This window comes from Coregonus lavaretus (genome assembly GCF_964263955.1).
Source record: "Coregonus lavaretus genome assembly, chromosome: 9".
NCBI lineage: Eukaryota > Metazoa > Chordata > Actinopteri > Salmoniformes > Salmonidae > Coregonus > Coregonus lavaretus.
Window position 1 is genome coordinate 54,436,383 of NC_139996.1, and position 9,268 is coordinate 54,445,650.

At 41.6% G+C, this 9,268-nt stretch overlaps 1 pseudogene across 1 annotated transcript; it reads left to right on the forward strand.

Moving 5' to 3' along the window:
• Positions 1-393: 393 nt before the first annotated feature.
• On the forward strand, positions 394-8,880 carry LOC311135396 (annotated as a pseudogene). Its single transcript has 6 exons — positions 394-398; positions 3,570-3,718; positions 4,064-4,233; positions 8,262-8,409; positions 8,556-8,621; positions 8,770-8,880. The product of its transcript is annotated as an uncharacterized misc_RNA (transcript).
• Positions 8,881-9,268: the final 388 nt, after the last annotated feature.

The following is a 9,268-nucleotide window of genomic DNA, read 5'->3' on the forward strand; positions in this document are numbered from 1 at the left end:
TCCACTGGTCGGGATACCTGAAAGACTTGACACCACTGGGTGGTTCCACAAACGATGCAAGCCCGTGCATTCTCCCCTTCACCGCAGTTCACCTGCGAAAGTGCTAACTTACATCAAATACCGTATATCTGGGTTCTTCACATGAGGACTGAGGACGAACCTGAGCATGTGCACAGTGAATCACATGATTCTACCTTGCTCCAGATTGGAGGAATTTAAAGTGTTACAACTATCCCATGTAACAACCATACACGTTCTCCCCTACTCTGTGTATACAGTGGATGTGTATGTGCTTCTACATCCAATGGAAACCAAATTGTAACAAAATGCTCTGGGTTAGAGCCTTTATTTAACCAGGTAAGTCATGGCTCTAACCTTGGGCATTTGTTTACAATGAGGTAAACAAGATTGGTTATACTTGTCGTTCTAGTTGTTTTCTGGAAGTATATTGGTATACAATATATGTGCATTCTCGTGTGTGCATGCGTGCGTGCGTGTGCGTGCGAAAATGCCTACGAATGTGTGTGTGAAAGAGTGTGCTTCAGAAAGTATTCATATCCCTTAACATATTCCTTGTTCCACAATTTGTTGTGTTCCAACCTGAATACAAAATGGATTAAATATATTTTTTTCTCACCCATCTACACACAATACCCCATAATGACAAAGTGAAAACATTTTTATTGAATATATTTAATTTACATAAGTATTCACACCCCTGAGTCAATACATGTTATAATCACCTTTGGCAGCAATTACAGCTGTGATTCTTTCTGGGTAAGTTTCTTTCTTTCTGGGTAAGAGCTTTGCACACCTGGATTGTACAATATTTGCACATTCTTTTAAAAATTCTTCAATTTTATCATTGCTAGACAGCCATTTTAAAGTCATGCCATCGATTTTCAAGCCGGTTTAAGCCAAAACTGTAACTAGGCCACTCAGGAACATTCAACGTCGTCTTGGTAAGCAACTCCAATGTAGATTTGGCCTTGTGTTTTAGGTTATTGTCCTGCTGAATGGTGAATTTGTCTCTCAGTAAACTAGGTTTTCTTCTAGGATTTTGCCTGTGCATCATTCTGTTTCTTTTTATCCCAAAAAAAACTCCATTGTCCTTGCCGATGACAAGCATACGCATAACATGACGCAGCCACCACCATGCTTGAAAATATGAAGAGTGGTACTCTGTGATGTGTTGTGTTAGATTGGCTGAAACATAACACTTTGTATTCAGGACATAAAGTTCATTTATTTCCAAATTATTTTGGTGTATTCCTTTAGTGCCTTAATGCAAACAGGATGCATGTTTTAGAATATTTGTATTCTGTACAGGCTTCCTTCTTTTCACTCTGCCATTTAGGTTAGTATTGTGGAGTAACTACAATGTTGTTGATCCATCCTCAGTTTTCTCCTATCAAAGCCATTAAACTCTGTAACTGTTTTAAAATCACCACTGATGGTGAAATCCCTGAGCGGTTTCCTTCCTCTCAACTGAGTTAGGAAGGAAACCTGTATCTTTGTAGTGACTGGTTGTATTGATACACCATCCAAAGTGTAATTAATAACTTCACCATGCTCAAAGGGATATTCACTGTCTGCATTTATATCGTTTTTACCCATCTATCAATAGGTGCCCTTCTTTGCGGGCTATTGGAAAACCTCCCTGGTCTTTGTGGTTGAATCTGTGTTTGAAATTCACTGCTCGACTGAGGGACCTTGCAAGATAATTGTATGTGTGGGTTAGAGAGAGGAGGTATAGTCATTTAAAAATGATTGCACACAGAGTGAGTCCATGCAACTTATTACGTGACTTGTTAAGCACATTTTAATATTGAACTTATTTAGGCTTGCCATAACAAAGGGGTTGAATACTTATTGACTTACTTATACATTTTTTATTAATTTGTAAAAATGTCTAAAAACATAATTCCACAAAATCTAAATTTAATACATTTTAAATTCAGGCTGTAACACAACAAAATGTGGAAAAAGACAAGGAGTGTGAATACTTTCTGAAGGCACTGTATATGTGTCTGTGGATGTGTGCACAATATATATGTGTGTGTGTGTTTGCGGGGTGATGGGTGGATCATTAAAAAACTAATTATTCACAGCAGCAGATGTAAGTATGCATTTGGGAGGGTTTTTCTCTGAAGAGACGTACATGGAGGCATACATCTCTGAACCATGCCTTCTCATACAACCTAAATTACTGGGAACTCTACAACCTACAGTAGTCTAACCCTCCCTCTTTATAATTTGCGTTAGTGCTGGGCTAGAGTGAAGATTTGTGCTCCCAGGGTTACGCCTGCCTGGAATGGATTGAAAAACACTTAAAACACCAGGTAATAGCCGTACCGCTTTCCTGCAGTCAAATCTCCCTCTAATAGCCTTATGGGTGGAACGTTATTAATATTTTTAATAATTTCATAATTAATAAACCCTTTTCCCCCCCTGAAAATCTATTTAGCTATATTTCAGTCTTCTGTGATGTATATAAAGTGTAATAGTGTTATGCAAACACAAAATTGAATACATTTCAACTCTAAATCTGACATGGTACAGGTATCTTCTTGTTTTAAAGCCCATAACCATGTGTGTGAGGTGTATACTTTTGTTTCAAAGTAGATTTGTTTAAGACTACATTTACATTTTAGTCATTTAGCAGACGCTCTTATCCAGAGCGACTTACAGTAGTGAGTGCATACATTTTCATACTTTTCCCCCCCAAACTGGTCCCCCATGGGAATACGAACCCACAACCCTGGCATTGCAAGTGCCATGCTCTACCAACTGAACCACAAGATACACTCTGTCTGACCCTGATTTAGCCCACTGCAGTAAAAGGTTTTAAGGCCCTACACGTCTCTGCACTAGCTTGCAAAACCTGCACACACAAGCATCAATTTATCACTTGCTACAAGTGTGCACTGATCACATGTCAGTTTAGTTTAGGAGGGCAGACTCCCAGTGGCTGACAGTTGTTGTTTGACATAGCTGTGGATTGAACTCTGTGTACCTGGCTGACCCATCATGCTGTGTTTGCTTAAACCTAGCGGTTAGAGTGTTGGGCCAATAAACCGAAAGGTTGCTGGTTTGAATACCCGAGCCGACACGGTGTCCTTGAGCAAGGCACTTAACCCTAATTTGCTCCAGGGGCACCGTGCTACTATGGCTGACCCTGTAAAACAACACATTTTACTGCACCTATCCGGTATGTGACAATAAAAAGCATGATTATTAATTGATCTGTCTTCTTGCTCTTGAACTTCACTCTCACTGTCCCTCCTATGGTTTAATGTAATTTTCCTGTTGTACTTTCCAGTTGAGACATTGAATGCTCAGTTTTAATGAATATCTTGTCATTCACTATATTGTCTAAGTAATTTAGTAACTTACTTAAATGTTTTGGTTAATGTGTTCAATGTTGTGTAGCTAGTATCACTAGGTGCTTTATAGGTATGCTTTATATACGACTATTGTATATTATTAGGCCATCATTGTAAATAACTGACTCACCTGGTTAAATAAAGATTAATATTCAAATTAAATTATTACTACTTTCACTCTAGGTGTTCGATAGCCCAGGCGGAGGTGCTCTCCTTCATAGAGAGATGTATGCTGTCAGCGGGCACCAAGCACAGCCATACCAGGAGCCTGGCGGAGGTGCTGGTGTAGGGCGACCGGCGGGGGCACTACAGCCACGGGCTCAACAGGATGGGTCAGTATGCCACACAATTATGCCATACAACATGCCCGTGTCACTGCTGGAATAAGAAAAAACAGTAATGGTTCAACTTTATGACTGAACTTTATTCATTAAATCACATTTTTACAGGAGATTCATAGGAAAAAATAAGCCATTCTTAAATGTTTCAATAGATCATACAGCATTCTTTACAATAAACAGCCATAACTGTAAGTCTGTAAACATGTAATGTTCCCAGTGGTTACAGAGTTGCAGACATTGCTTCTTACATTATTATTTTTTTGCACCTGACAAGTGGATGTGTGTATTTTTTCTTTTTCTACTGTTATCTGTTATGCTCCATCTCTCTGCCTTCAGACATGTACGTCAAGGACATCCATACTGGCATCTGTGCCAGGAACCGGCGGTGGAGAAGGAGACTGTGGCCATGGCCCTGGTGGACGGAACATGCTGGGGCCCATAGTGGGCAACTTCTGCATGGACCTGACCATCAATGTGGGCATCGGCTGGGTCGTAGCCCATGGATAGTTTTTACTTTATTCATTCTTGCTCAACAGTCAAGAAGAAGTGACAAGGTTTTTATTGTAAATGACAATGCGTTTTCAATAACTTCCTGTTATTATAATCTGGTTTCAGGCAGACATTAGAGAATTTAACAGTATTTTGATAATTGTAAATCATTTTATTTTCTCTGGAACTTAGTTTTGTGTTCAGGCTCCAACCAACTGCTGGAGGGGCTGAAAGCCAACATGATTGTAAGTCCCCTTGTTTCTTGTTTCTTGCTTGAGCTTTGTTTTGTCTCCCCCGAGTGGTGGCTGTATGTATTGCATTAGTATGATTATTCATGTTTTTGTGGCAATGTTTTTTATTGTACAAATAATGGCACAAATCAGACACAGTAATACAAGCCAAAAATATCATCCCCACATCTCTCTCCATCCAACCCTTGGCAACCCTTCCCATTAAATAATCGGGGGAAAGAGAACAGGCTAGCATCATACACATACAATTAACAGTGAATTATTGTAATTATTTGATTACATGATACAAACTAGTCCAATAATAATATTCTTCCCTGTAGGTCATGTCATACACCAACACCTCTCCACTGGTTTTCCCCACACTTGCTAAAGAGGTGAGTCATTGCAAACATGTTTCAGGGTTGAGTGCTGTACCACGTTCAGTGTACAGGACAGTTTTGTGTTGGACATGACTGTTGAGCCCGAATGGAAGTCAGAGATACTCATTGATATAATGGCAAAGATTGTCTATTATATTGACAAGATGGTCAAGTGACCACTCTAACAATGGAAATACATGTCCTCAAAGATGGAAGGCAGGCGAGATCAGGTGGGACCATTCCAGCTAATGAGAGGGCGGATACGCATGTGAGCAACAGGCCGTAGAGATCGATAGAGGACTCATCTTTGTATCTGTGCCATTATAGAGTCTGTGACAGCCGACACATCTCCATTTTAAAATAGTCAATGTTCTTCTTCGTCATTGGCTGATTGCTTCCAACTCATAGCAATTCCCACCCAGTTGACTACTTTCAAATGGTGGAAGCTCTCAATGGCAATGTCCATGCTAAAACAGGTTATATCCGTGATGAGTCCTCTATCTATCTCTATGACAACAGGCACAACTCTGAAATAAACAGGCACAAAAATCTGATATTTGTTTATATTATTTTTGCTTTTGTATTGTTTGTATATCATTGTATTTAACATTTGCGTGACTGTCCTTGTCCATCAGTGTATCAGTGTTTTGTTACTTGTCATGCTTCGGCAAAAGCTACTGGGGATGCAAATAAACAAATAATAAACAAATAATAATGACATTTTTTTCCCCTTCTAAGTTGCCGAAATGCCACGTGCGTCCACTTATATCAGTGCATTCATAACAACTTAACCATTACGGAACTTCAATTCGATCAAATAAGCCTCACGTAGCAAATTAACAATTACATTTTTGTTTGACCAAATTCGACACTCTCTTATTGACCTCCATACAAAAATGTCTCACTTCGTGGACTTATTTTCGTGGACAGATTTTGGGCGGACTAAAACCTCTCGCTTCGTCTCTTCCAGATTTTCCAATGTTTTATATACACTGAATATACCAAACATTAGGAACACCTTCCTAATATTGAGTTGCACCTCTCCTTTTGCCCTCAGAACAGCCTCAATTTGTTGGGGCATGGACTGTACAAGGTGTCAAAAGCGTTCCACAGGGATGCTGGCCCATGTTGACTCCAATACTTCCCACAGTTGTGTCAAGTTGGCTGGATGTCCTTTGGATGGTGGACCATTCTTGATACACACAGGAAACTGTTGAGCGTGAAAAACCCAGCAGCGTTGCAGTTCTTGACACAAACTGGTGCGCCTGGCACCTACTACCATACCCCGTTCAAAGGCACTTAAAGATGCGCTATGCAGAAATCTTTCCGCCATTTCCTGGTTGCTAAAATTCTAAGAGTTCACCTAATTTCAGTTTATGTGACAAAACAAGCAAGTATAGCATAGAGAATCATTGTACCATCTAAACCGCTGTGAAATATATTTTCCATAACCAAACATATTGTATTTTCAGCTATTTGAAGCTGGTGTGCAAAATCGAAAGCAAAAACAAAACTTACCGGGATGATTTCTGTATTTTGAAAGTTACATATCTTGTGTCAAACATAAGTGTCAAAACATGTCAACAATGGAATAATTTTTTGGGGTGGAGTTTTCCTTTAAGAATGGGAAAATTGTGCACATAGAACAGATCTACAACTTCTTAGACTTTCTTTCAATGAGAAGGACAGATCTATAACACACATTTCTATGTGAATTTGGACATGTCGCCACAAATTTTTTTGTCATGACCATTTACCCTCTGAATGGCACACAAACACAATCCATGTCTCAATTGTCTCAAGGCTTAAAAATCCTGATTGAAATGGACATCAATAAGGGATCATAGCTTTCACCTGGATTCACCTGGTCAGTCTGTCATTGAAAGAGCAGGTGTCCTTAATGTTTTGTACACTCAGTGCAAATTTCCACACTATGAGGTTGGAATAATATCAATCAATGAAATGTATTTATAAAGCCTTTCTTACATCAGCAGATGTCACAAAGTGCTATGCAGAAACCCAGCCTAAACCCCAAACAGAAATCAATGCAGATGTAGAAGCATGGTGGCTAGGAAAAACTCCCTAGAAAGGCAGGAACCTAGGAAGAAACCTAGAGAGGAACCAGGCTCTGAGGGGTGGCGAGTCCTCTTCTGGCTGTGCCGGGTGGAGATTATAAGAGTTCATGGCCATTTAAGGCCAGATTGTTCTTCAAGATGTTCAAATGTTCATAGATGACCAGCAGGGTCGAATAAAATAATCAGTGGTTGTAGAGGGTGCAACAGGTCAGTACTTCATGAGTAAATGTCAGTTGGCTTTTCATAGCCGAGCATTCAGAGGTTGAGACAGCATGTGCGGTAGAGAGTGAGAGAGAGAGTCGAAAACAGCAGGTCCAGGACAAGGTAGCACGTCCGGTGAACAGGTCATTGTTCCCTAGCCGCAGGCAGAACAATTTAAACTGGAGCAGCAGCACGACCAGGTGGACTGGGAACAGCCAGGAGTCATCAGGCCAGGTAGTCCGGAGGCATGATCCTAGGGCTCAGGTCCTCCAGGAGGGGAGGGAGAGAGGGAGAGAGAGAGCATTAGAGGGAGCATACATAAATTCACACAGGAAACCAGATAAGACAGGAGAATTACACCCGATTTAACAGACTGACCCTAGCCCCCCGACGATACCCCCGGACAGGGCCAATCAGGCAGGATATAACCCCACCCACTTTGCCAAAGCACAGCCACCACACCACCAGAGGGATATCAACAGACCACCAACCTACTACCCTGAGACAAGGCTGAGTATAGTACAAGTCCGAGGGGGCGCAAAACCGGACAGGAAGATCACGTCTGTGACTCAACCCACTCAAGTGACGCACCCCTCCTAGGGACGGCATGGAAGAGCACTAATAAGCCAGTGACTCAGCCCCCGTAATAGGGTCAGAGGCAGAGAATCCCAGTGGAGAGAGGGAAGCCGGCCAGGCAGAGACAGCAAGGGCGGTTCGTCGCTCCAGTGCCTTGCCGTTCACCTTCGCACCCCTGGGCCAGACTACACTCAGTAATGACTTAAAGGTCGAGACCGAGTCTGCGTCTCTCACATAGAGATAATACTGTGAAATTGTGAAAATGATGATAATGTCCTTTTAATGTTCCCTTTTAAACCACCTGAAATTTCAGCCTGTTTTAGTGGAATAGAGTTTTGGCCTTCCATGGTGACATCACCATGCAGTAAATTAGTTAATAGACCAATAAGAAAGAGTTCCAAACCTCTATGCCAATAACAGCACATTTTCAGTTTTCCCCTCCACTCAGGAAAGTAGACTGTAATTCTATGTTGTTAGTCTATGGAGGTGGAATTGGCTAATAGAGGTTAAGTTGCAGTGGTTTGAACGTGTGTGTGTATGTGTGCGCCTGTCTGTCTGTGTGCCTGCGCACCTGTGTGCAGAGTGAGCTCCATGAGCTGCGCGGTGACATCATCCCAGAGGGCTGGGGCTGTGATTCCTAGGACAGGCTAGCACAGACCCATGAGAGGTGCTCAACGGAGGGGGACTAGTGCCTATCTGGGGCTGCGAGGCTACAAATAACTGCCAACTGTGTGTGTGCGTGCGTACTTGTGTGTGTGTGTGAATATTGATTCATCCAGATTATATCATTGACACGATCAAAGTTATGTCATTACCAAACACGTCATGTTACATTTGACTATAGCTAACGCTGACGTGTCTCCCTCCCTCCCCTCAGGTGGGTACAAGGGTTTTGGCCTGGGTCATCTGCACATGGAAGGTCACAGACCGAGTAGCAAACCTGGTGTGTATCTTTCAACCATATGTCTGATTTGCATGTAGAAAACCCATAGCTAAATGACAATTATGATTAAAATAGTGATTTCACCTGTTTTCCAGAGTACTTGGCATCTTGTGTTTTACTGACGTTTGGTTTTGTTGAATTACCATAGGGTCACTGTTTTGTGGCGATAAATCCAGAGAACTTTGCTCCCGGGTTCAACAACATAATTTGCGATATCCTGTCTATGATATCTATATCCTGTCTCTACACAGATGCCTAGAGCCAGTAAGTAATACCCCTGACCACTCAAACTCTCTCCAACCTACCGCTCAGGGAAATGAGGCACTTTATGTAAAAAAAGACCCTTCCTTCCAGACAATCAGGGTGCTTGAATGGACATTTGGACTCTGGCTCCGCCCACTCTAGCTCAGAGTGTTTTTAGTCGTCGACAGAAGAAGACGCAAGGTTGGCTGGCGACCTGTTTGTGCGTGAATCCGAAATAACCACAAGTCCATTCCTCAGTAACAGAAGATTATGTGTGTGTTAATAATATGTGCGGTAGTGATGAAGATAAATAAAATCCTGGACTGAAAAGCATCCGTACTGTTCTTGCCAGACAGCCTGTAGCCAGAGTCAGAACCTTAACAATCAGTATTAAGTCACTAGCG